Source organism: Lissotriton vulgaris, chromosome 12 (assembly GCF_964263255.1).
Source record: "Lissotriton vulgaris chromosome 12, aLisVul1.2, whole genome shotgun sequence".
In the NCBI taxonomy this organism is placed as follows: domain Eukaryota; kingdom Metazoa; phylum Chordata; class Amphibia; order Caudata; family Salamandridae; genus Lissotriton; species Lissotriton vulgaris.
Window position 1 is genome coordinate 260814743 of NC_141700.1, and position 24392 is coordinate 260839134.

The 24392-nt window shown below is 48.8% G+C and overlaps 1 protein-coding gene across 1 annotated transcript in view; it reads left to right on the plus strand.

Moving 5' to 3' along the window:
* The first annotated feature begins 6239 nt into the window (after positions 1-6239).
* CNGB1 (cyclic nucleotide gated channel subunit beta 1) overlaps positions 6240-24392 on the plus strand; it is a 1326699-nt gene continuing 1308546 nt past the window's right edge. Inside the window, exon 1 of the mRNA XM_086945539.1 lies at positions 6240-6634. The gene's annotated coding sequence lies outside the window, so the exon portion shown is untranslated. The remainder of the gene's footprint in view (positions 6635-24392) is intronic.

Sequence of the window (24392 nt, forward strand, 5' to 3'; positions counted from 1 at the left end):
ACAAAAGAGGGGCGCTGGCAGCGACGGCGAGCATCACGAGATCACAGCAGGAGAGTGACATGGCTGCGACGGACTCTGGCGAAGACGGCGGCAGGACTGGGGAGGAATTTTCGGAGGCGGAGAGCTCGAAGGGCCCGGTGGTCACCCCCCAGACATCTGACGAGATCTTTCATGGCTGACTCATGTATGGGACTTGGGACACTGTATTTCTTGCGGGGAGGTGCGCTGTTGGTAATAGATGGCTGCCAGGTAGGGTGAAGCATCAACATTGCGGGATGGAAGGCGCGGGGCGCGGGCTCCGCCTGCCCGGGGTCGGCGATAACTCTCCCCCTCGGGGCCCTTAAGGCCTTCTGTGGTGGCGACCACGGATTAGTCGGATGTGTGTTTTGTTTAAGGTTTGGATCGGGGCTGAAATTGGGTTCGTAGGCTCTGTCCTGGGGAGTGGGGTTTGGGGAGTTTTTTATATGATTCGTTTGGGGGGGGCAACTGCTGTGATGTGGGCAATGAATGGCTACACTTGAACTGGATCCTTCTGCGTTGGTATGGGGACGTTACCTAACTTGAAATGCCTGACAAGGAATGTCCGAGGACTGCGAACTATGGTCAAACGCCACAAAGTGCATGCTTATTTGGTGAGGCGGGGGGTCCAGGTTGCCATGTTGAAGGAGACTCATTTAACGAAACAGGAATGCATTGCGTTACAGAAGAGATGGCGGGGTCAGGTCTTTGGAACCACTTACTCCGCGTTTGCTAGAGGGGTTCTGATATGGGTACGAGCGGGGGTTCCGTTCCAGATGTTGAATCAACTGGTGGATCCTGAGGGTAGATATGTGGCGGTGGAGGGAAGGTTGTATGGTCGGGATGTGGTCTTATGCTGTGTATACGCTCCGAATGTTGATCAGGCTCGCTTTTTTGATGGTTTATCCTGCTCACTGGCCTCTTTCTTAGCGGGTCCTGTGATTCTGGGAGGGGACTTTAACTCGATCACAGATGTAGCCTTGGATAGATCTCACCCACCACTGGTCGATTCCCCTGTACGTAGGCTAGCTGCACACAGGAAGGATTGGCAGGAAAGATGGGGACTGCTGGATGTGTGGCAGGAACAACACCAGGGTAGCAGGGATTACTCCTTTTTCTCGGCCCTCCACGCTCTACATGTTAGGATCGACTCGGTCCTGTGCAGCGGGTCCCTAGCCCCACTGGTCTCCCATACGGAGTACCTGGCCAGGACCATCTCGGATCATAATCCTTTGCTGGTGCATGTCCAATGGCAGCGTGCGCGATTCCAACATGGCGGCTCCGGACCGACACCTTGGAGGACTCGGTGTTTAGTGACGCGGTCCAACGGGGCATAGATCAATATTTTGATGAGAATGAGGGGACAGCAACTTGTAGGTCCACTGAATGGGACGCGATGAAAGTGGTGGTGAGAGGAGTGTGCATGGGTAGGTTTTCGAATGCTCGAATGTCGGTGTTGAATGCGCTTGCCAGTGCGGAGGAGAAGTTGAGGGATCTGGAACAGCGTAGACCGGACCGACCGGACTTACAAGCCCGGTTATTGGAAGCCAAGGAGGTGGTGGCTACCGAAACGGAACGGCTGCGGAGCTATGATTACAGACAATATGCCATCAAAGCGCATGCTGAAAGGGATAAGGTAGGCAAGTTACTGGCTAGGCTCGCTAATCCTGAACTCAGAGGCTGCCCGATCTTGAGCATAAAAAATAAACTGGGGGAGACGGTTTATTCACAAACGGCGGTGCTGGAATGCTTTCGGACCTACTATGCTGAGTTATACGAGAGTCAGTTAGGGGTGGAGGCCTGGGAGATCGCTGAATACTTAGAATCGATGCAGCTTCCGGTGCTTGACGATGACGATGCAAAGGACTTGGGAGGACCTATTACGCTCGCCGAGATTAGGGCGGCCATTAAGCATATGGCGAGGAATAAAACACCCGGGGTAGATGGCCTGCCGATTGAATTTTACCAGAAGTATGTCGATAGCTTGGCACCTAGACTACTGGTGGTGTATGGGGAGGCTCACAGGCTGGGGAGTCTGCCCGGGTCAATGAGGGAGGCGTTGATAGTGCCGTTGCTGAAACCCGGCAGAGAGGCGACTGATGTGAAATCGTATAGGCCATTGTCCATGTTGACGGTGGACTATAAGATTTTAAGCCGTATTCTGGCCACCAGGTTGGCCCCACATATGACCAGGCTGGTGCACAGGGACCAGGCGGGGTTTATCCCCTCGAGGAGCACGGCGCTTAATATTCGTCGGCTGATTGGGATATTGGATGGTGCAATGGAAGTGGACGATGCCCAGGCGGTGTTATCTGTGGATATTGAGAAAGCCTTTGATAGTCTGGAGTGGGTCTATTTAGACGAAGTCCTAGTAAAGTTCGGCATTGGTGAGGGGTTTCGTAGATGGACGAAGGTGTTGTATTCCTCGGCTACAGCGCGCGTACGTCTGGGCACTCTGGTGTCTGCGGCTTATCCGGTTAGTAGGGGGACGAGACAGGGGTGTTCCCTCTCCCCGCTTCTGTTTGCACTGGCGATGGAGCCACTGGCGGCGCGCGCCAGGTCGGGAGACATGTACGCGGGGATCGATAGAGGCGGGCAGTTGCACTACATTTCATTGTATGCAGACGATCTGCTGCTATATATGGCGGATACGGAGCGGGCTCTAGAAGGGGCGATGGATATGCTGTCTGAGTTTGGTCGGTTGTCGGGCCTCAGGGTTAACTGGACGAAGACTTGTGTCTTTCCGCTCAGGGCGGACGCGCCCTGTCCCTCTCGCGATGTAGGGGTGGTCTGGGAGCCATCTTGTTTTACTTATCTGGGAGTCCGAATCTACCACGAGGTCGTAGACTTATTGGAGGGTAATATTGGGCGGTGCATAAGGGCGCTGAGAAGCTGTATGTCTTTTTGGGCCTCCCTCCCTTTTTCAGTGTTGGGTAGGATAGCTCTGCTGAAGATGGTGGCGCTCCCGCGGCTCTTGTATTACTTTCGCACGCTGCCCATTTGGATTCCTCAGAGGATCTTTAGGGACCTGTGGACGATGGTCATCGATTTCCTTTGGGGGCATGGTCGCCGTAGAGTAGCATTGAACACGCTGCTTCGTCCCAAGCTTGAGGGGGGGATGGCGGTCCCTGACTTTGAGTTGTACTACTTGGCCGCGCAGCTTCAGGTTCTCACACAGCATGTGGCTAGGGTATTCAGAGAGCCAGAGCACGACCGAGAGCAGGGTATACAACGCCATGTCCTGGCCTACATTATCATGCAGCAGAGACTGGAGTTGCGAGGCCTCACCATGGAGGAGAAGACGCTCCGGTTATGTTGGCAGAGGAGTCTGAGGAGAGCGAAGGCGTCCCGACCGTATGCCCCAGAGATACCGATAGGTATGCTGACTGCGCTGCCGCATGGGGGCGATTGGCCTCCATTACTGGAGTGGGAGGAGCTGGGACTGCAAGTGGTGGGGGATCTGTATATTGATGGGACGCTGGTCCCCTTCCAGACGCTGCAAGAACAGTTTGGGCTGCCGGAGGGGAGCTTCCTCTTGCATGCGGCCGTGGTGACGGCCATGCAGAAGCACTGGAAAGGGGGGCTCATTGAACCGGAAACGACTATGGCTTGCCAGTATGTGGTGATGGCCGCTGGCACCTTTAAAGCGGTGACCTGCCTCCATAATAGGATGTTGCATGAGGGGTTGGATCCGCTCCTGGGCCTGAAATCGAAATGGGAAGTTAGCATAGGCAGGCCCATTCCGGACACGGTGTGGGGTCATATCCTTAAGCGTACGTGGAAGGGCACAAGGAACGCACGCTTTCAGCAGGTACATTTTTATGTGGTGCACAGGGCCTACCTGACCCCGGAGAAGATCAAACGGTATTTCCAGGTGCAGGAGGCGAGATGTCCGAGATGCATGGCGTTGGAGGCGGATTTGGATCATCTGTTATGGGGCTGCCCAAAACTGGAGGCTTACTGGGCGGAGGTTGGGGAACTCCTAAATGTAGTGACCGACAGGGAGGTGGAGTTTGACATGGCAGCGTGCTTGTTGCTCTGGTTCCCACATACAAAAAATACTAAGGTGACGAGTAAATTTATTGACCTGGGGCTGATACTGGCGCAGAGGGAGATCACCTGGCACTGGAAGTCCAGGGAGGGACCGTCTGTGAGGAGATGGATGAATGAATTGCTGAGGTGGTCTGAATGCGAGAGTGTGCTCCGTATGAGACAAGCAGTCAAGCTCGACAATGAAAAGAGCCTAGAATCAGCACGAGCGTGGGAGTTAATAGTGCAGGCATTGCGTGACTCCATGGTGGACGATGAGGACTGAATGGATAGTGCATAAGGACTCCATGAGGCTTACGAGTATGGAGGTATTAGTAGATCTGTTGCGGGACCCATAATAGCGTTAGGAACATGGTCCACATCATTAGCGGTTGCTGGGGGGGGAGGGGATGAGGGTTGTTTTGGGGTTGTTGGGGGGCGGGTCGGGCACCGGGATCCAGGTTGGGAAGCGGCGGTGATTCCCCGGGGCTGTAACTGTCCTAACGGGTTTGGAGAGCTTGGATAGATGGTGGAGCAGGGGCAGGGACACATGGAACTGTTATGATAGGGCCCACCACTGGAGGGACTGGGGGGTAGGATCGCGATATCGCCATGTGACTGGACTGTTAGACTATACTGGACGGTGTTGGGGGAGGGTTAGGTGTTAGGGGGGTAAAATGCAGATACATGAAAAGATTATCGACCAAATGTCCCTCAGGGATGCTCACCATGATGTTCTTGCTGGAAGTTTGGAACACTGCGCCGCCCGGCCCCCGGGATACGGGCTGAATGGCTGTGTATGATCTATGCTTACTCGATCCATGCGGGGGGACACCTTGAGTGTGCTGGTTGATTTATTGTATGCAATGGTTTCTAATTCTGCAATAAAAACAAATTAAAAAAAAAAAAAAAGTTGCTATGGTGCCACAAACATACAGTTGGGGTATAAATCTAAAGAGTTATACAGTAAAAAAAGACGTGAGACATTGTCTCTAAAGTGCCATTATTCTTCGCACATACCCGTATAATGATACTTTCTCACATCTGAAGATGAAGGATAAACTGTGGGTCATCAATGCAGTTTAGGATATGGATATATTACATGTAGTTCGGCCTTTGTCTATTCAACCAGTCCATGGTAACCTCTCCAAGTGGCCTCTCGTTCCCGACAATGGCCGGGGTGAGAGTTAATGGTAATTTGAGCTCTTTAAGCCCTTAATTCATTCTCGGGTTAATGCCATCTTCCTGCTCTCCTTGGGTATTACAAAAAATTCTTCCTGAAATGTCCAAGTACCTAACGGGAAATGTAGAGTCGCCAGACTCTTGCAAATGAAGTACATATGAAATACGACTTTTAATACATTTTTGTTCACTCGCAAAGTTTGCTAAACTTCACATTCTTGCCCTTTGTGGATTTAGCATGTTTCCTGGCTTTCGTCCGTGCAAAGTTTTATTGCTCGTTGCGAGATGATTTTTGGGATAATTTTCACGGTATTGGAAACCAGCCCTGCTAGAAAATGCAGACTGCTTTTTCTCTGCACGTTTACCTTTTGCAGAGCTTTCTTATGCACAATGGCAATGCATGCATCACTTTTCTCTGCGAGTTTCCGTTTTGCGGAGCTTTTCTGTGCACCATTGCATCACAAAGGAAAGGAGATAACGAGCTGCGAGGCGCTGCAGGAGCTCGTGCACAGAGCCGCCGCCCCTGCGGCGAGGGACGCTGGGAGCCTTTAATCCGTCTGTGCTGTGAGCCCTAATCACTTGTGGCATTCACGAGAGGATTTCAGCAGCCCCCGTCCTGCGGGGGGGCTTAGAGCCAGCAGCAACCAGCGACTGGCTGCGGCACCCACAAGAGGGGACAGGGACTTCGGGTGTCCACCCTAAATAGAATCTAGTGCTGCTGATTGGACGGCCAGCCCAGAGAGGGCACCAGGCCTGGGTGTCAGGAGACCTTGGAGCATCTGGCAGCCTGCCTTGAATGTCTTCTAACCGCGCCACCATGGGAAGGGTCTGACCAGAGCTGCAGAAGTGTTCTCAAATGTCATCATTGCACATGCGTCCCTCGGGATCGAGTCCTCCTGAGTTGCCACACGTGGGAACTAGATCTTGAAGAACTTTAGGGTTCCTATGGTTCAGGGCTTGAGGAAGAGCCAAGGCTTGTGGTGGTCACGGACTGCAACTTCGCACTACTGGGATCCAGGATTTTTCGTATCTCTAGTGTTGCAGAACTGTGGAGCAGGAGGTTCAAGGTATTAAATATGGACGCCCATTGTTGCACAAGCCTGGGATTTGGGTTTTCTGGTGTCCCCAGAATTGCATGGGCATGGAATCCCTGAAATAAGGTGTCCTTTAGCTGCAGATTCACCCAAGGGAACACAAGGTGGATTTTGGAATCTTATACGTGAAGACTTGACTTGAATTGGAAGCTGGACTTGGTGAACCTTCGCCTGCCTCATTCCGCACTGCACCCATTGCCTTGAGTCTTTCCCTTGGATGGTCTTCTCAAGCACCCAGGTTATCCTTCGGGGGAACAGGAAGTGACCACTCGGTATTCGAGAGGCGCGAAGGGCAGCAGCGGCATTACCAGGTATAGACACACCATGGGGCAGCTTGGTGCCGGAATGTATGACTCTGTGGGGGCCCTCCACAGATGTTGGCGGTACAAGATGTGCTTAGGGTCATGGGATGCAGGGAGAGGGTGAACATGCTTTACACAACTCAGGGTAATGGTGATGGCTAGTGCAGCTGTGGGTGTCTAGATGTCACATCTGTGTGGGAGTTGGGCAACGTAGCTCAGATCTGCAATGGGGTCAATGACAGAGAATATAATGGGCACGTAGCAGGTCTACGTAGGAGACGAAGGGGAGGTCACATGTGATGGCTTTAAAAAGAGGTTGCTCAAGAATACTCTTTTGAGGGGATCGAGGAAAGTCTTACCTCTGAAGAGGGCCTGATGAAGGGCACGATTGGCAGGAGATTACTAGCAGGTAAGTGTGGTATTGAGTGCACCTATGTCACCTGGTGGAATGCACTAGGATGTGAACACAGCAACATGCTTTGATGGTGGCGTACAGAGAAGACGCAAAGGAATTAAGACAGTGGAAAGGAAAATAACTCTATGTGAAGAGCGATGCATGACAATTATGATAGTGACATGAATGCAGAGCTCTGAGGACAAAGGAGGTCTTCAGTGGGGAGCAGAGGAAGTTATGACAACACTGTGCGTGTCCTGTGGGTGTATGTACAAAGGGATTTCTTTGGAAGCACAGCTGAAGAGGGGCAAACCCTACCTGTTCCTCATGCTGTGCCTTTGCTTGAAAATACAGTGCTTGGGGATGTATTGTACTCTTTAAGGAAGATGATCCTTAATTTAAGGTTTTGTTTTCTTGTTGCTGCAGTGCTTCACACTCCTTCCCAGAACTCTTCTGCGTTCCCATTCTACAATTCTTTCATGAATCTTCTTATGGAGTTCCTTCCTACGCCCTACACTGACTCTGTACTTCTCGCCTGAGGCACTCCATTCTATTGCCATGAGTTTTCTAGACTCAGCTGTGCCTCAGTGCTCTTTCTAGCAGCAGAGTACAAAGTTCCCCAGAGATGGTGTGAATGCGTGGAGATAAGGGTGGGTATGGTCAATACTGTGACTGGAAGGATTCCCTAGTCGGAACTTGGAGAGCCTCATACACCCAGAGTATTAGGTGTGAAACACACCCTTACTGGAGGGTATCCAGTGTCATCATCGACTCACTGCCCCTCGACAGACCGGCGCTGCAATGTCTGCCGGAGTACCGACAGGTACTCTTTTAGCGGGGTTCTTTAGTTCCTTGCCGATGGTGGGTGTGAGTGAGGAGATAGAGGAGTGTAGTCAGTGTAAACGTGAGTGAAAGTAAAAAGGGTAAAACAGTCCACACTGAATTTTATTAACGTGGCTGGTTCCCTGGTTAAAAGGGGTGAGAGGGGAACTAGAGACCGTAAAAGTGTACAGAACTCTAACTCAACCCCCTGGTGTGGTCAACATGTTTCTCGCAGGATGGCGATTCGTCAGGACCTAAATACAGTACTACACAGAAAAACACATATGAACTAAATGTTCATTCAGTATGTAGAAGGTAAATACAACCTCTCTCATTCGGAGGGAAAGAGGGCCTCGGGGTCCTGCTCTATTTAGGCGACCTAGAGGTAGGGGAAAAAAAGATGAACAAAGAAAGAACAGGTCAGGTCACATGTAACATCAGTGACTTTTATGCTCCCAAGGTATATCGTGACTAAGGTGACAGATCTCCACTTTGTGAGGGGTGACAGGGGTATATCTGTGTGAAGGGAAAATAATTGTACCAAAATGTGGTTGCAAAAAATCCCTTCTAAATCTGACGCAAGTGGATCTCACACTGGAGGGTGACCATCGTGCGCTAAAAACAGAACTAACGAGTGAAGCCAAAACCTATCATAAAAACACCCAATCATAGAAAAAAGCGAGCATGTTCTTACCCTAGGGGGATTGGATAAGGCCTCGCAGCGTACTCCCGTGAGGCCAGCGCTATTAAGTTACTGGAACCTGTTGGATATGGAAGGGAGGTAAGGGTTGGCAGTTGGTCCAGCAGTTTAGGGTGGGGTAAAGAATCAAGAAGGTGAAGCACTGTAAGCTGATAGGGAGGGTGGCCTCCATGGTGACACCCCTAGAGAAGAAGTCACTGGCCAGAAGAAATCTCACAATGCATTGGAATGAGGGATACTTGGAGGAGGTGGGGTAAAGAATCAGGAAGGTAAAGCACTGTAAGCTGATAGGGAGGGTGGCCTCCATGGTGAAATCCCTAGAGTAGAAGTCACTGGCCAGAAGGAATCTCACAATGCATTAAAATGAGGGATACTCGGAAGAGGGATCACCACTACTTCGAACACAGGGCAAGCATTAGTATAATGCTCGGTTCACAATGCATCAGACAGTGTGCAACACAAGGTTGTGCCCGATCCCATAGAGACGGGGCATTCCGTGAGGGGAACAACATTCTGAAAAATGTTAAAGTAAAGAATGTCAGCTAACCATGTGTGGTGCTCAAATGTTGCAGAAGGTGCTGGCAGGGATGAGCATGTTGTGGAATTGGGTGAAAAGCCACTGCCTAGCGGGGGAAGGGGAGGGGGAGGGACAGGGGAACTTGTGTTCAGCCTCGGTGGACTCGCAGCGGGTATGGTCGAAGAGGTGTAAGCATCACCGGGTATGGGAACTCGCGCTGGGCTGACGTTCACAACAGAGGCTCGGGGGTTAAAAGAACAACAACAAGCTTACCTTCGTTATGGCGCTGGAGCGGCGGAACACCTACCCCTCACGCTCGCGGCACCTGGTCAGGGTGCGGAGCAGCTGGTGAGGGTTCGTACCGGTGTCCGCCATTATGAAGGTGGAAGCCTGATGACGTCGGAGTCGCGGCGTTAGTGGCGCGACCCTCGCGTCTGATGCGCATGCGCACCATAGATCCACTAGCCCAGCACTGTTTACATTGCTGGATGGCTCGGAGTGGGGGCCATGTTGGAAGGGACGGGAAAGGAGTGCGTGTAATGTATTGCATGGGGAGAAACCCCCAAGGTGGCGGGGGAATGGAGCAGGGGGGCGGGAGCCCGTATAGTAAATATAGTGAATATCAGTATAAGCAGAGGGCAGGGCAGAAACGCCGACTAGCGTGTCTCGCGAGGGCTGCATGAACACTAGCCCAGTGCAGACGTCTAGCCCTGTCCCTGCAAACAGGTGGTGGAGTTTGGTTGCCATCTCGGCGGGGTTACTGGTGTAAAGGGTGAGATTTCCCTCTAGTGTTGTCAGCTCGGGTAAAGAGGAAGCCTAAGTGAGGCGGAACATGTGGGTTTCAAATGAAAAGCAGGGCAGTGTGCCTTTGCGTCACCGGGTATATTTCGAAAGATGCATAAGAAAGCCCTCTGGTGGGCCGAAGGTTAAGGCTCATGGGGCAGGTCGCAAGAGTCGACCTGTTTTTGAGAGGGGTATGAGGTAGGGTCTGAATTGTTCTCATGCAGTAGGTGGTGATGGGGGAAGATGAGCCTCTGTTGATGAATTGGTTGTATCGGGAGGAGAATCACAGTCAGTGTCTGATAAATGGCGGTCAGTGACTAAGTATGGTTGTCAAGTGACCCAAACGCGCTGGCCAAGGATGATTTTCTAGGGGGGGAGGGGAGGGATTTAGGGGGTACGCACCGGGCGTGCAATCGGGAAAGAGTGGTAAGGTGCGGGGTCTTATCTTGAGACGGTCGCCCAGGGAATGGCGTCATTTAGCCCTATTGTGTCTAGCTGGAGGCGGTGTACCCATCTTTGTTCAAGTCTAAATAAGGCTTGTTTGCTCATGCCTGGTTGGGACTCAAGCACTAGCCATTGGATGCTGTCAGCAGAGTGGTTGTGTAGTTTGTAATGTTCATACAATCTCGTATGGGTCTTAGAGCACCGTATGTTGCTTTTATGCTCCGTTATTCTGAGCTTCACTTGTCTCATGGTCATCCCTGCATACAATTTGCCACAAGGGCAGATAAGAAGGTAGATACACTTAGAGCTGTTGCAATTAGTATGTCTATTCAATTTCCACAGGAAGGACTCTGTTAGCTGGATCTCTTTGCACTGCTTGGTCTGGGGACAGACCGCACAGCCTCCACAGGGGTAGTGTCCAACAACAGGTGGAAGGTCCCACAGTGTGCGTTGTCCAGCACCGGGTTGTTTCTTAGGACGTGTATGAATCAAGGAGTCTTTTAGGTTAGCCGTACGTTTAAAGGCGAACCTCGGCTTAGGTAAATCAGTGCCCCCTGAGTTGAGAATGTCCCAGTGTTTGTTCACTGTCTTTTTTATGAAGTTAGAGTTTGGGGTGAAACTAGTGACGCACGTTATTAGGTCGTCACGTTCTTTCTGATGTACTTCAAGGAGGGCCTCCCTATGGTTGTTAAGGGCTCTCTTGCTGGAGTCACGTACTAGTTTGGTGAGGTACCCCCTGTCAAGTAGTTTATGTTGTAAGGTTTTAGCTTCTTGCCTATAGTCATCCTTTGACGAGCAATTTCTACGGACCCTCAAGAATTGGCCAAAGGGAAGGTTTTCGCGCAGTGCTCTCGGGTGGTGACTGTTGAACAGCAGGAGGCTGTTTCTGTCTGTCTCCTTGCGGAACAGAGTGGTGCTCAGACCAGCCTGTCCTAGCCGTATCATGAGATCAAGGAAGGGGAGGGCTGTCTCTGACATGGTACCTGTAAATTTCAAATAGGGATTCTGTTGGTTAATCAATGGTGTCTTGTATGACAGTTGCTCCCCCTTTATCAGCTTGTTTGATGACGATGGAAGTGTCATTACCCAGGGATAGAATTGCTTGTCTTTCGGCTCTGCTCAGGTTGTTGAAACTGTTGGCATTTGGCTTAGTCTCCAAGGACTTAAGTACAGCCTTCTCAAATGTTAGCACCTCTGGGGGAACCATCCCATCGGTGGGGGTAAAAGTAGACGGATTGCGTAGCCCTGTATCAGTCTTATCGGTGGATGGCTGCTCCTGGAAGTAGGCTCTAAGGCGAACTTTGCGAAAGAGTTGTTTGATCTCGCACATTTCTGTGAAGCTGTCCGGGGTGGGGGTAGGGACAAATCCTAAGCCCTTTTCGAGAATCTCCATTTCAATGGGAGTGAGTGTTCTTTTGGAGAGGTTTACTACTAGACTCTTCTCCCTCCCGCTGCACTCCTGGTCTCCATCGGGGCGGATGTCGATGGCTGGTCTTGCCACTGTACCCCTCTTGTGCCGCTCCGCTTGCGCCCTTTTCCTCTGCCCCAACCTCTGTCGTGAAAAGGGTTCTTGGGGTAGAATTGTGGGGGTCCCCGCGGATAGAAGGGATATTGCCAAGGGGGCAGCATTTGTGGCGGTCCATGTTACATAGGTCCTTGGTGGAAGCCTCGGTTCCAGTTGGGACGGCGTTGGTAACGGTTGTTGTTAGGGTTATTACCGGTACTGGAATCACTACCTGAGGACCCCCTGCGACTGTCCGTACCAGAGTTCTCATCAGAGGAGTATCCGGTTTTCTATTAGTGTATCCTTCCTTAAGGTAGGGATAGACTTTCTCCTTGTCAAACCTTGCTACGTCTTTTTCAAGTTTGGACAGTTTCTGTTTGAGGAGAAATTCCTGATTGTCTGCGATTTCCTGATTAATTTCAGCGAGTTTGGCTGAGAAGGCCGTTTTAGAGTTTTTATTATTATTAACGGCTGTCTTCATTGTTGTCTCTATAGCTGTGATCTTATCTAGCAGAGCGTCTGCCAGTCTTTTAGCTGTTTTGACTATCAAGAAAAGTAGGTCTTTAGTACACTTCCAGGAAACCTGGCACCAGTCTCCTTTGAACTGATTGTCCTCAAGGAAAATCCTGGGGAAAAGGTTGACTATGAGTCCCTGGGGGGCGATGTTAACTCTCAGGTACTCGGTCATCATTAGTCCATGTATGGTAATTCTCAACCATTCCTTTTTCAGGGTGGTGAGTATTGTCCAGTCGTCATTAGTAGAGCCAGTAGCGGCTGCTTCTGATGTTCCTAGGAGTGAGGGTGTAGATCTCAAGGCTTCGGCTATAGCTTCCTCATCGAAACTAATACCCGGGACGTCCTCCACGGTGGGACAGTCGACCAGGGGATAGAGTCGGTTGGAATAGTGGGTAGGGTGGGGGGGAGAGAAAGGAATTATATTGTGTACACTCGAATGCAAGAAAGTAATTCAAGGTACCCAGTGGGCCTCACAGCTATATACAGCTGGAGGTAACCCAAGTAGTTCAGTGGGACAAACCCACGCTGAGATTTTAACAACAAGGGAACAGAGGAGGACGATATTTAAAGGGGTCCAGTGTACATGTCCTAAAGTTGAGCTAGCAGCAGAGTACAAAGTTCCCCAGAGATGGAAAACCTCAGTGCTCTTTGCCACTGTACTTGAGTCTTTCTGCACAGCACTTTCTTGCTTCCATGATGTTTCAGCGGATCCTCACTTGGATTGATCATCCAGGCTTCTTGCCTAGGGTTTCAGTGCTTCTTCCTACAGTTCAGCCATGCTTCTTCCATGCTGCCTCCACGCGCTGCTCTTTGATACCCCTATTTATAGTTCTCCGATCATTCCATTAGGGCTTCTGCTTTGCAATGAATTGCTCTTTCATTTGGTGCTCCTCTGCTTTTCCTCTTAGACATTCCATGCTCTTTCCTTCAGCGTCCACTTTCTTATCCCTTCAGAGCCCGTATGCTTCTCAGCATGGTGCCTATGTCCCCTGCTTCTTAAAGGGCTAGCATGCATCTTACCTCACTGCCACCTCTCTTGAACTTACCTTCCACCCTTTGTCTTTTCTGCAGCATTTCCGACATCTGTCCTGTGGGGTCCTTCCATTTTCCATCCTTTTCCCATGCATGCTTTCCCCGCAAATCTCCCATTTCTTTACCTTGGTATTGCTTCTTTTTATGTTTCTATTCTCCTTTCTTTGGTGCTTCTTTGGTTCAACTCTCATTGATTTAGTGCCATTATTTAGTGGTCCGTGCTCAGTTCCTTTCTATTACTATATTCCTTTTCACAGCACTGTATGCTCTTTCATTGTTGTTTGCCGGCTTTCCTGCTGTGTTTGTCTTCCTACTCTTGTTGTTTCCAGGAACCTCTCCCTCGTGGGCATGTCTTTTCTGTTGACGTTTAAATACTTCTTCCCATGATGTCTTGGTTTTCTGACTAGCTAGTTCCATGTTCCTTTCTTTGGCGTTTCAAAGCCCCCATTGGCGACACCATGCTCAAGTCTTTAATGCAGCTTTGTCTTTCCCCAGTGTGTGCGTGCTTTCTATGATGTTCCATTCTCATTCCTAGGTGTTTCCATTCACCTTCCCTTAGTGTTTCCAGGCACCTTACTCTAATCCTTCCAGGTTATTTCCCTTGGTCTTTGAGAACACTCTATCCTTTTGTATCCTATCTGACTTTCTGTGCTCTTTTCCTAGGTGTTTCCCCCAGGCTCCTTCCATTTATGTTTGTATGCTCCTTCTCTCTGCATTAGTGCTCTCCTCAAGTGTTCATTTTTCCAAGAATTAGACATGAAAATCAGGTGGCTAAGTGATGGTTCTTCTACGCGCGTTTCGGCGTACACAACACCTTCATCAGTAAAGCCACAATGATTCCTGTATGTAGAAATAAGATAATGTACACTAAGACAAGACATGCTAAAATGACAATAACATGAATTGCATCATAAAAACATTCGTCCACCAAGTGAAGACAAAATAGTAAAATATTGTGAATTGGGAAGATACTCTTTACCCAACATAAGTATTAATTGTGCCTAATATAAACATAACACGTGTTTCTAGAGTAGGAAAAGTACCACATTAGACGTAGAGCATGAAAATAAAATATATGTGCTCGTAGTGGGCCCAGAACCAATAAAGCAAAAGAGAAAATAATGGAGATAATGGAAGTGGATATCATAGACTTACCAACTGTTAACTTTGGCAAGATATCAAAATTAGAGAACGGAAAGAAATCTGAATATGATAAAAACCAGAACGTTCTACCAATAAAGGGAAAATAAGAGTAATCTGAATAATGGTGTTGACAGATATTAAAATGAATAAGGAAAGAAAAGGGATACTGAGGAATTACCGGGGGCGGAAAAGATGGGTGAATCAAGCCAAAGCTTGAGAAAGCTGCAGACACACAGTCGGAGGAAGGTTAACAACATTTCCCTCTATTTTTAGAACGTTCTTTCATTATGTGTGGAGTCTTGGTTGGTCTGGGTCTTGAGTAATCGCCATTGTGAAGATTACTCAAGGCCCAGACCAACTCTTGACACCGATGCCATTCTTATAGCTTTGGGGGCTCGTAATAGTCACACTAGTACAAGTGTTATGGTTGGTAGTTGCATAGGTATTGTCATTGGCTGCACAGGCAAGGTAATCAGTGGGTGGTTAAAGTTGCAGTGGCCTACTGGTGAGGTCCCTGGCACATGTTTTATTACAAATTAATCACTGCTCAGCACCCACCCCAGTACTCCCTCTCTTCCCTCATCGTTGCTGTCCCTCACCCATGTGGTATCAAATTACTTTTTAGGTCACAGATCAACTCTCAGCTATCTTCTCTCACAGTTTAACAGTAGCCCTCCTCTGTGCCCTCAACATTAGCTCACACTCACGTCTTGCGTGTCCGCACTTCCCTTCGGCACTTCACATTTCTCCTCATCCCTGACCTCCTCAATCAAATTCTCTCACTCCCTTGCTGTCCTTTCTCATCCACTCCTCTCTCCTCACTGAGCACACTTGTTGGACCTGTATGCTCCTCTCTGCCTGTGCCACTCTGCTTATTATTCCCTAATTTAGGAAGGCATGAATTGTCTGTCTTGCTGCTTTGGTGAGTTCTCTGAATGCAGGGTGCATTCCCAGACACTTAAAGTAACTCATCACATTATTGACAGCGGTGTAGGGTTTAAGATATAAGTTAAACTATTGCTATTATGACATTAATCAGGGATCGAGGTTGGAAGAAATAAATATTATGCTGATCCTGCAACACACTTCCAGTCCTATGGTTAGGGTTGCCTGCTCATTATTCTGATTTCCCAGACTGTACAAAAATAAACTGTCACCTAAAGCTGTTTATTTCAGCACTCAGCTGTGCGTACTTGGAACAGCAAATATAAATAGAGAGCACTTTTAATTGTGTTCTAGGGCTGCCTCAATGATCCATGACTGATAATTAAAGGGAACAAAGGCATAAAAGTCACATTACAAATGAATGCATATGATTTTATTTACAATCATATTTAGTGTCAAGAGGTGGCCTTTGCGGGCTCTTTAAACTTCAACTGGCTGGTATTTTCCTTTTGGCAACCCTACTTCATATTCCTTTTCATGAAATGCATTCTCACACTACTGCAGTAAATGTAAAATACAAATGGAAGGAATAGGCTGAGTGGGGGCCCATGGGGTACTGGAACTAGAAAAAAAACTAAGCCTTGGTAACCAGTTTACAAAAGGTATGTAAATATGCAAATGGTCTTTAAAGACCTGTGAAAAACCCGGGCGTGCCATGCTGTGCTGGAGATAAGACTGCAGACACAGCCCAGCTCACAGCAGCTTCAGCTGAGACACACAACGGGGGAGGGGGGCTGAATCCCTTGTAGTCCTTTGGGCCTGGGTAGAAGTGTGGCCAGGAATGCGCGACCCACTATCCATCCCTCCACGGCCCCCCTGGGGGTCGCGCCTGTGAGAAGTTGGCCTGATATGCAGTGCTCACTATTCTAGTGATCACTATGTATTATTCCAAACGCCCCTTATTGATGATTGGTTGTAAGTCAACCTGATAGACCAGCTATCCTAGTAGCATGGACAAGAGCAGTCTTTAGGATAAACTCTAGAGGGCGTGTTAAGCCAGCTGTTATACCATCACATATACCCCTTGAACACCAAGTGAAAGGACACCACACAAGTTGTTATGAAAATGAAAGGATATTTATTTATAACAAGTCTACCCTGATCTCTTTATGAGTCAGGGAGCTAAGCACATAACAAAACCCTTAAGAAAATACTTTAAGTTACACAATTTACACAAATGCCCGAGGGGCACGAAAAACCATATACTACAAAAGTGGAATGCGAAATACTAGCAGGTAAGTAACTCGATCCAGACGCTTTAGGGTCGCTAGGACTACACTACAGAATCTTCAGGTTAGAAGCAGGAGGCCTAGGGAGATCGGGTGCAGAGTGTGCACTCTCACGCGGGATGCGGGACAAAGTCTATGGATGCTAGATTTCGTAAAGTTAGTGTTATCGGACGAATCCGACTAGGTAGGCTGAAAACGAAAAAGGATCTGGACACTTAGATAGTGAACCTACGTTGGAGCACCGAAATGCTCAAGTTACCTAGCCCAGGGGCTGCGGCTGCATAGGGTTCAAAAGACGTCGGGAATCCTCGTTACAGTCTATGGAGCCTGAAAGAAGAAGTTGCTGGCAGGCGACCAGTTCGAAGTGATCCAAGCCTGGATCGAAGATGGAGATGACCTGAAAGCAGAGGGGACTCAGTTCTTAATCACTAGCCAGTGATCAGATGGGCACCAGGATGGCACCGGATGAAGTCACCTCGACCAGGTGAGTGGGCGACGCTGGGCTCTGCAGTCTCACGGACCAGGAGGCGTTGTCGGCGACCAGGATGGAGGTGCGAGCTGTCCCACGAAGGTATCTGCTGTCGGCGATGCTGGACCCAGGATTGGGGCAACAACTCTTGGCAAATGCAAGCCCACGCGGTGGACTCAAAATGGCGTCTGGAGTGGACCAGGAGGGTCCGGGGTACTCCTCTGTTGGAGGGGAGCAAGGGCCAGTCTGGAGCAACCAGACCAGCGATGGAAGTGTCGTGGTTCGTCGTCAAGAGGGTACAAGCCAGCAGGCAAGTGGCCGGACAACGCGGTGAGCAGCAAAGAGCAGAAGGGCCCCACGCAGATCTCATGGATGCTGGGGGGCTGGGCTTCGGTGCTGGAGCTGCTCAGGGTTAGGGCTTCTCAAACCCCAAAGCACTCACTCGAGGATCCCTCGGCGGTCGTGCTGGATAAGCGTCGTGCAGTCTTGAAGATGGCCGGTCCCTCGAGGTCTCGTCACACCCACGAATCTCAGCTGGGCTGATGATGTAGGTAGAGGTCAGAGGTGCCAGGGAATCCGGGTCTCGTCGAGCTGGGCAGTCTGGTTCCGGAGGAAGGACGTGCAGCAAACCGCAAGATACTTAGTTGGTGCCTGCTGATGCAGGGTGACTACTCCTTAGTCACAAGTGAGAAATCTTGAGAAGAAGTCGAGAGTTCCTTTCGTAGAAAGTAGTTTCAGGATTCAAAGATGATCTAATTTGGAAGGGTCCCCGCTCCTACCTTTATTCTAAAGAAAGGGGCTGGCACGCGACTAGGTCCTGCCCATGGGTGGGACCAGGAAGGGGGGTGGTTACACCCCTCTCCCTTTGTCCGGACTGTCCCCAGCTCAGGGGCTGGTGTGCCCCTGGAACTGGTTCAAGCCGGCATATGCACAGTGAGCACCGGGGTGCCACTTACAGTCACCTTCCTCTGAGCCCTGCCTACCTGGGATACACAAAACCCTGTCTGGGATGGCGCTAGCACCGCCCCTGACAGGAAACCCTTTGTCCAAGCTCTTCTCGCTGGAAGGACTCCCAGCAGCAGGAGGTCAGACTTGTGTCTGTGGTGGCAGCATCCATTTTGTGATGCTGAGGCTCGAGTTAACTTTAACCGGGGTTCACAGTTACATACATGTCGTGTCCCTCTAGAAGGGTGGAATGCTAATCCCGTCGCCATAATTGGCGAGGGGTTAGTATTCCAATTCGTATGACACCTTACTCGACATGTTTTGATAAAGCGATACCAAAGTTGGCAAATAACCGCGAGGATTATAATGCACTTAAGAGTATATGGTACGCGTTATCATGGAACAGCTATTAGGACTTGGTTCCGCAAGCTGCAAACGGGCTCAGCTCATGCCAGAGCACCATCTCACATAATTCCAAGCACTCTGCCTTCAGGATTGTTAAGGCCTGCCATAGGAGTGACTGATAGGAATACATGTGTCCATTTTAGGGTTAGATATAGGTATACTATATCTACAGCAAAGGGTGATTACACCACCTTGCCCCAGCTGTCGTGCAGCCAGTTGTGTCAGATTTAGATGGCCAGCCAGGGGTGGCATAATACATGCTGCAGCCCCTGGTAGGCCCTGGTACACCTATGCCCTGGGTACCTAAGGTACACTGTACAGGGACTGATAAGGTGACTCAGTATCCAATTAGATATGTACCTAAGGTACATGGAATCCATTTTACAGAGAGAGCAGTGGGCCGGGGGTCCTGAATAGCAGGTCCCCAGGTCAACTAAGTCGAAAAACCAGCAAAACACCAGGCAAAAAGTTGGGGGTAACCATAGTCAGATATCCACCTTCCTACAGCGCCCACGCTTTGAAGACCCCTGTCTTAAAGAGACTAGTTCCATGAGTTTCGCCTCTACCCTTATGTCCTGTAATCTGTGTTTCTCTGGTATTGTGGTGACTGGGAAGACCAGGCTCTACTTTGAAGTGGTCCATCAGATCCGTCAATACTATGCGTAGACCACCAAATCCACCAAACATTATCCTATAGTGTTTCAGTTTCAGTAAAAGATGCAAGAATTCCCGTCCACTCATCTGCAATCGGTTGGCTTCATAACCCTCTCCTTTCTCCCCCCCACAAGACTACTCCTTCTGCCACTGCGCGTACTTCGACATCATTCTCCGAGGCTGGAGAATCATACATACAAACACTATCTTCATGGTAGGCATAATAAGAGATGGCTGCTGTCCCCCACTCCCTGGGACTGCCCCACTTTTGGTAATTTTTGGAGAATCATCACAAAAGAACTTGAAGGAAGAATGGATATCCGTGTCCCTTTAACACCTTAATGTTTGATGTCTACCTTACACAGGCCAACCTTTTATTTTGTAAACTAGACTTCATGGTAGCAAATAGAGATATTTGCAAGATGTGGGGAAGGTAACAACACCTGACTAAACAGCCATCCATCTCGGGCATGGACATGTGCATGGAAGCAGGTAGAGTGATCTATGCTAAGGGGCCGCCCAGGGACATTTGATGACACTTGGGGTGGCTGCAAGAGCACAAGGAGTTAGATTGGGAAGGGGGCAGGTAACAGCTCTGTCTCTTGGATTAACCAATGCAACAAAGGGTAGAGTTTTCTATTTGTTATTGGGGCTATTTAAGACAAATGTGAGCTGCAAAACCATGTTCCATAACAACAAAAGACTGCAATAGGGAAGTGCTTTGTATCTATATGGAAGCCATTTTTTATGTATTAAAAATAAATAAATGCACAAAAAAATAATTAGCAGAGGGTGGTAATATGGACACCATGTAGCTTTTTTAAATACCCAAAATGTTTTAGTTTTTCGTGTTTTTACATCCAAGTAATTCCCATTGATTATTGTAATATGTTACAATAAAGGGAATTCATACTGTGTGGTTTGTGACCTCCCACCCGTCCCAGGGCATTTTGTCCATCTCTTATCCCTTCGTGGTGCCTGAAATATGTCTCAGAATTATTACACAAAAAGTATGTCCTGTGGTGTGCGCTTTTACGCCTTGAGCCATGTGACTCTTGGCCTCAGCTTCCTGTTCTCTAGTAACTTCCGCTCGGGGCAGCAGCGTGTCTGGTGGGTCCAGTAGGTGACTGACATGCTCTCCAGTCAGCTCAGTCCTCTAATTTTTCATTACTCCTCAACAAATCTCTTCTGCTAGTGTCCGTTCCACCACATCTTCAAGCCACACTTCTATATTCATTGGTTCTGATCTCCGCCAGATAATGTCTGCTTTACTTTTCGCTAATACAAAACCCCATACTTTTTCAATTTACAGCACAGAGCGGGAAGCTGCTGTAGGTGTTGTGCTTTTCTCGCTGTGATTTATCTACCTTTCCACTAGTGGGGGGCCATAAATAGCATAAAAGTGAACATGGGCCAATCAGAGATTTGTGTTTTTGAGTTCCAAGTGACATATCGACAAATCGATCTTTGTCCTGGTGACCTGTCTCATGTCACTTAAACCCCTGTAGAAAGAAACACTGTTGGGACAGGAATGTCCCCTGCATGGCAAACCGGTGTCTGCCCCTGCACCGAGTAACCCAATTCTGTGTGAAACTGGTATGTTGGCTTTTTGTTGGCCCGGCCTCCGCGCTAATCGAGCATGAGTGTTGAGGCCTAGGCCTGTCCATGGTAATTTCAAGGTCTGGAATCTGTTCTGTGACCTGGAGGAGCAAACCAAGTGTACCCTCTTTGTTGACATAGGCCTACCATACATGTTGTAAGTTGTTGGAATACATTGGTGGTGGTAGCACACCAATTTATGTGAACTGATAGAACTGAGCTGACCATTTTCTCTGTTTCGAGGAGAGTAAGGCCTACCAAACCCATTCATGTAACGTTCTGCTTTAATGTGACACCAAGACACTTGCGTTGACGTCCTGTGTATGTCGAGTGTATATATGTGTGGGATGGTTGTTAGCAGGACTCCATATTGTAGTGAGAGCCTGATTGCAGGGACCAGTGGGATCCATCTTGAATATCCCTTGGTTCGACATATCACAAGATGGAGGAGGGATACCGTTTCCTCTGATAGTAGATGTGTTTTTCCTGCATTCCTGAAGCTGAAGGGAGGAAACAAAGACAGTGAAGTGAGGGAGGGAGACAGGGCTACCCTTAGAAACATGATGAGTACTTTTAAGCAGGGGGATGCTAATTAGTCTATCCTGAGAACTCTCTTTTGGTGGATTGTAGGGGAGAGTGGTGAGTCAGCACATTCTATTGTTAAGGGTGAGGAAGTTCCTAGGTAGGATTGCATTTTGTCTTACTCTCATTATTACTTCAAGAAGGTTGATGATAATCAGTTGCAGAGTAATCACAGTTCATTGTGTCCATGTTTGGGATACTCCTGCTTGAAGCCAGCATCCTCACTACCTGCTATGAGACGTATCACCTTGCACAAAATCTGTGTCTGCACTTACAGACAGAAAGTGGCATTTTTAAGGGAACTACCTCAAACTGGTTCCAGGACTGCAGACAGTTGATCAACATCTTCTGTCTGAAAAAACTGTATAAAAGTGGGACCCACACCATCCATCTTTGTTCCAGTTCCATGTCCCTATTGATCAAGATAAGCAGTACTTTGCAGAGTACTCTAATAGCTGTTGTAACCCAGGGCATGGTGGTAAAGCTTGTAATAAGGAGAGAGATGCCTGGGAGGTAACCCAACATACAGGGAATAGGTTTAATCTAAACCTCAACACTAAAAAGCTAGGGCGCGGATTTGTCACAGTCGCCAAAAAATAAAATTGCCCCTCAATTAGTGTCGGTCTCTCATGGTATGCTTGCACCATATATTTAGAACTGTTGAGTTGATTCCTTTTTTCTGCCATGTAAATTAAAAAACGCTCCTTAACCTCATCCATGCTCATGACGAGCTGAGCTCGTCATGAGGCATGGCGCTCCGGTGCTCATGACGAGCTCAGCTCGTCATGAGCCGTAGAACGTTCACACGTGGGGATAATTCCCCTGCTGTGCTGAGCGTTCCACGGGAACAGGTGTGGAGCACACGAGCGCCGTTCCTCATGACGAGCTGAGCTCATCATGAGCAGGGGGGCGCTGCGCGCGCTTCCCTGCCTTCCAGCACAGCGGGGGAGTTACCCCCGCACGGAAGAGGTTAATGGCTTTTTTGAGATAGTCTGGCAAGACCTTGTTGTTTCAAAAATGGTTCAAGGCCTAGGGCGATCAGATTATTTTTTACATACAATGGCCATGAGATTTCTTTTGCATGTTCCAAAGCAAGGAAGTCCACCAGGAACTGCTGGGTTAGATCATTGAAGTCCCTCCTCCACATGAAGTGCCCTAAAAGCACTGGGGCCAGGGATATCTGATCTGACATATAAGGAACATTCAGCTCGATGTGACAATTGTAGTGAGAACTACTTTTAGGGAGACCCGCCAGAAAATATCTTCCGCTGTTTGCAGTGTTGCATGCTTAGTATGTCCCCACACATCAGCTCCATAAGTTGCTACTGTAGTGGGCTTGGCTCAGTATACCTTTTTTACAATGTCTAAGGGTTTCAAACCTAACTTTTTATTAAAAGAAAGTAGAGTGCAAATGCTTTTTTCTAACATTAGGCCCCTGTTTCTCGCCAAATGGGACCTTGATAGCAGACTATCAAATGTCCCCCTAAATACGAGAATATGTCTGTCTGAGCCACTCTCCGACCCGCTATCTAAAAAGATTGAGCTTTCTTCACCTTTGGCCCAGTCACCAAGATTAGTATGCAAATCAAATTTATGCTAAAGGTTAACATAGGTGTCTAGAAGCTTCTGGAGCGCCACGCCTGTGCATTCTATTAAAACTGCATCATCTGCGTAGAGTAGGATGGGATTACAGACTTTATTCATCTTTGGGATATTAGAGAAGGAATCTAACAAGGGGGCCTCTACTCCGTTAGTGTACAAGGTGAAAAGAAACGTGGCGAGGACACATCCATGTCGGACCCCCTGTTAATAGGGCACTACCTAGTACACTCTCCCTGCTTCCCATAGCGGACACAAGCTGCTGCCCTAGAGTATAGTTTTCTAATAAAAAGAGCAATGGCCTCATCAACCCCCATGTCCTTAATAAATCTGCACAGATGATGATGAGCCATGCAGTCAAAAGCTGCTGAGAGGTCCATAAAGGCCAGGTAAAGCTTGCCTTGATTAGCTTGAGAATACTTAGCAATAAGCAAGCTCAGATTTAAACATTGGTCCTGAGTGCCTTTCCCCTTCTTAAAACCCTACTAGGTGGGGATCAGGACATTGTTGTTTGTAGCCCATTCCTCCAATCTATTCAGTAGGATCCAACCCATTAGTTTGGCCATGGTGTCCAGGGGTGAGATTAATCCAGATCTCATGACTGGGGATGAATGTTTAGATTTGGTCTGCATTCCATCCATCAATTGTGTATCTTTTGCTTTCTCGCCCTAGGTGCGCCGGGTATGCCCAGACGTGGGTCCCACGCTCACTGTGCCACTGGAGTCAAGCTGTCCTGGCGGATGAGGAGTGAAATCCCGAAGCCGGTCCTAGGATGCTTGTTTCTAGTTCAGGGAGGACCTGGCTTAGCAGTTTGGGCTGGACTGTTCCCATGGGGCACAGGGTCAAGACTGATTTGCATATGGCCAGGTCTAAACTGGGGTGGCATGGTGAGCAAAATAATGATGGATGTAACCCAGATCTCTTGACTGGGGTTGAATGTTTTGATTTGTTCTGCACTCCTTCCATCAATTGTATGTCTTTTGCTTTCTCGCCCTTGGTGCGCCGGGTATGCCCAGACGTGGGTCCCTGGCTCACTGTGCCACTGGAGTCAAGCTGTTCTGGCTGATGAGGGGTGAAACCCCGAAGCCGATGCTAGGATGCTTGGTTCCGGTCCAGGTAGGACCTGGCTTGGCAGTTCAGGCTGAACTGTTCCCATGAGGCACAGGGTCAAGACTGATTTGCTTATGGCCAGGTCTAAACTGGGGTGGAGTGGTGAGCAAAATAATTTTGGATTTAACCTAGATCTCTTGACTGGGGTGAATGTTTTGATTTGTTCTTCATTCCGTCCATCAATCGTGTGTCTTTTGCTTTCTCGCCAAGAGTGAGATAGGCCTATATTTTGTTGGCTCCGATTTCTCCCCCTTTTTAAATATGGGGATTATAGAAGAGGTCGAATATGACTCCGACGGGACAACCTTAGCCACAATGTTAAAAACATTGGTCAAAACTGTGGCCCAAAGGTCTGGGAGCTCAATAAAAAAGTAC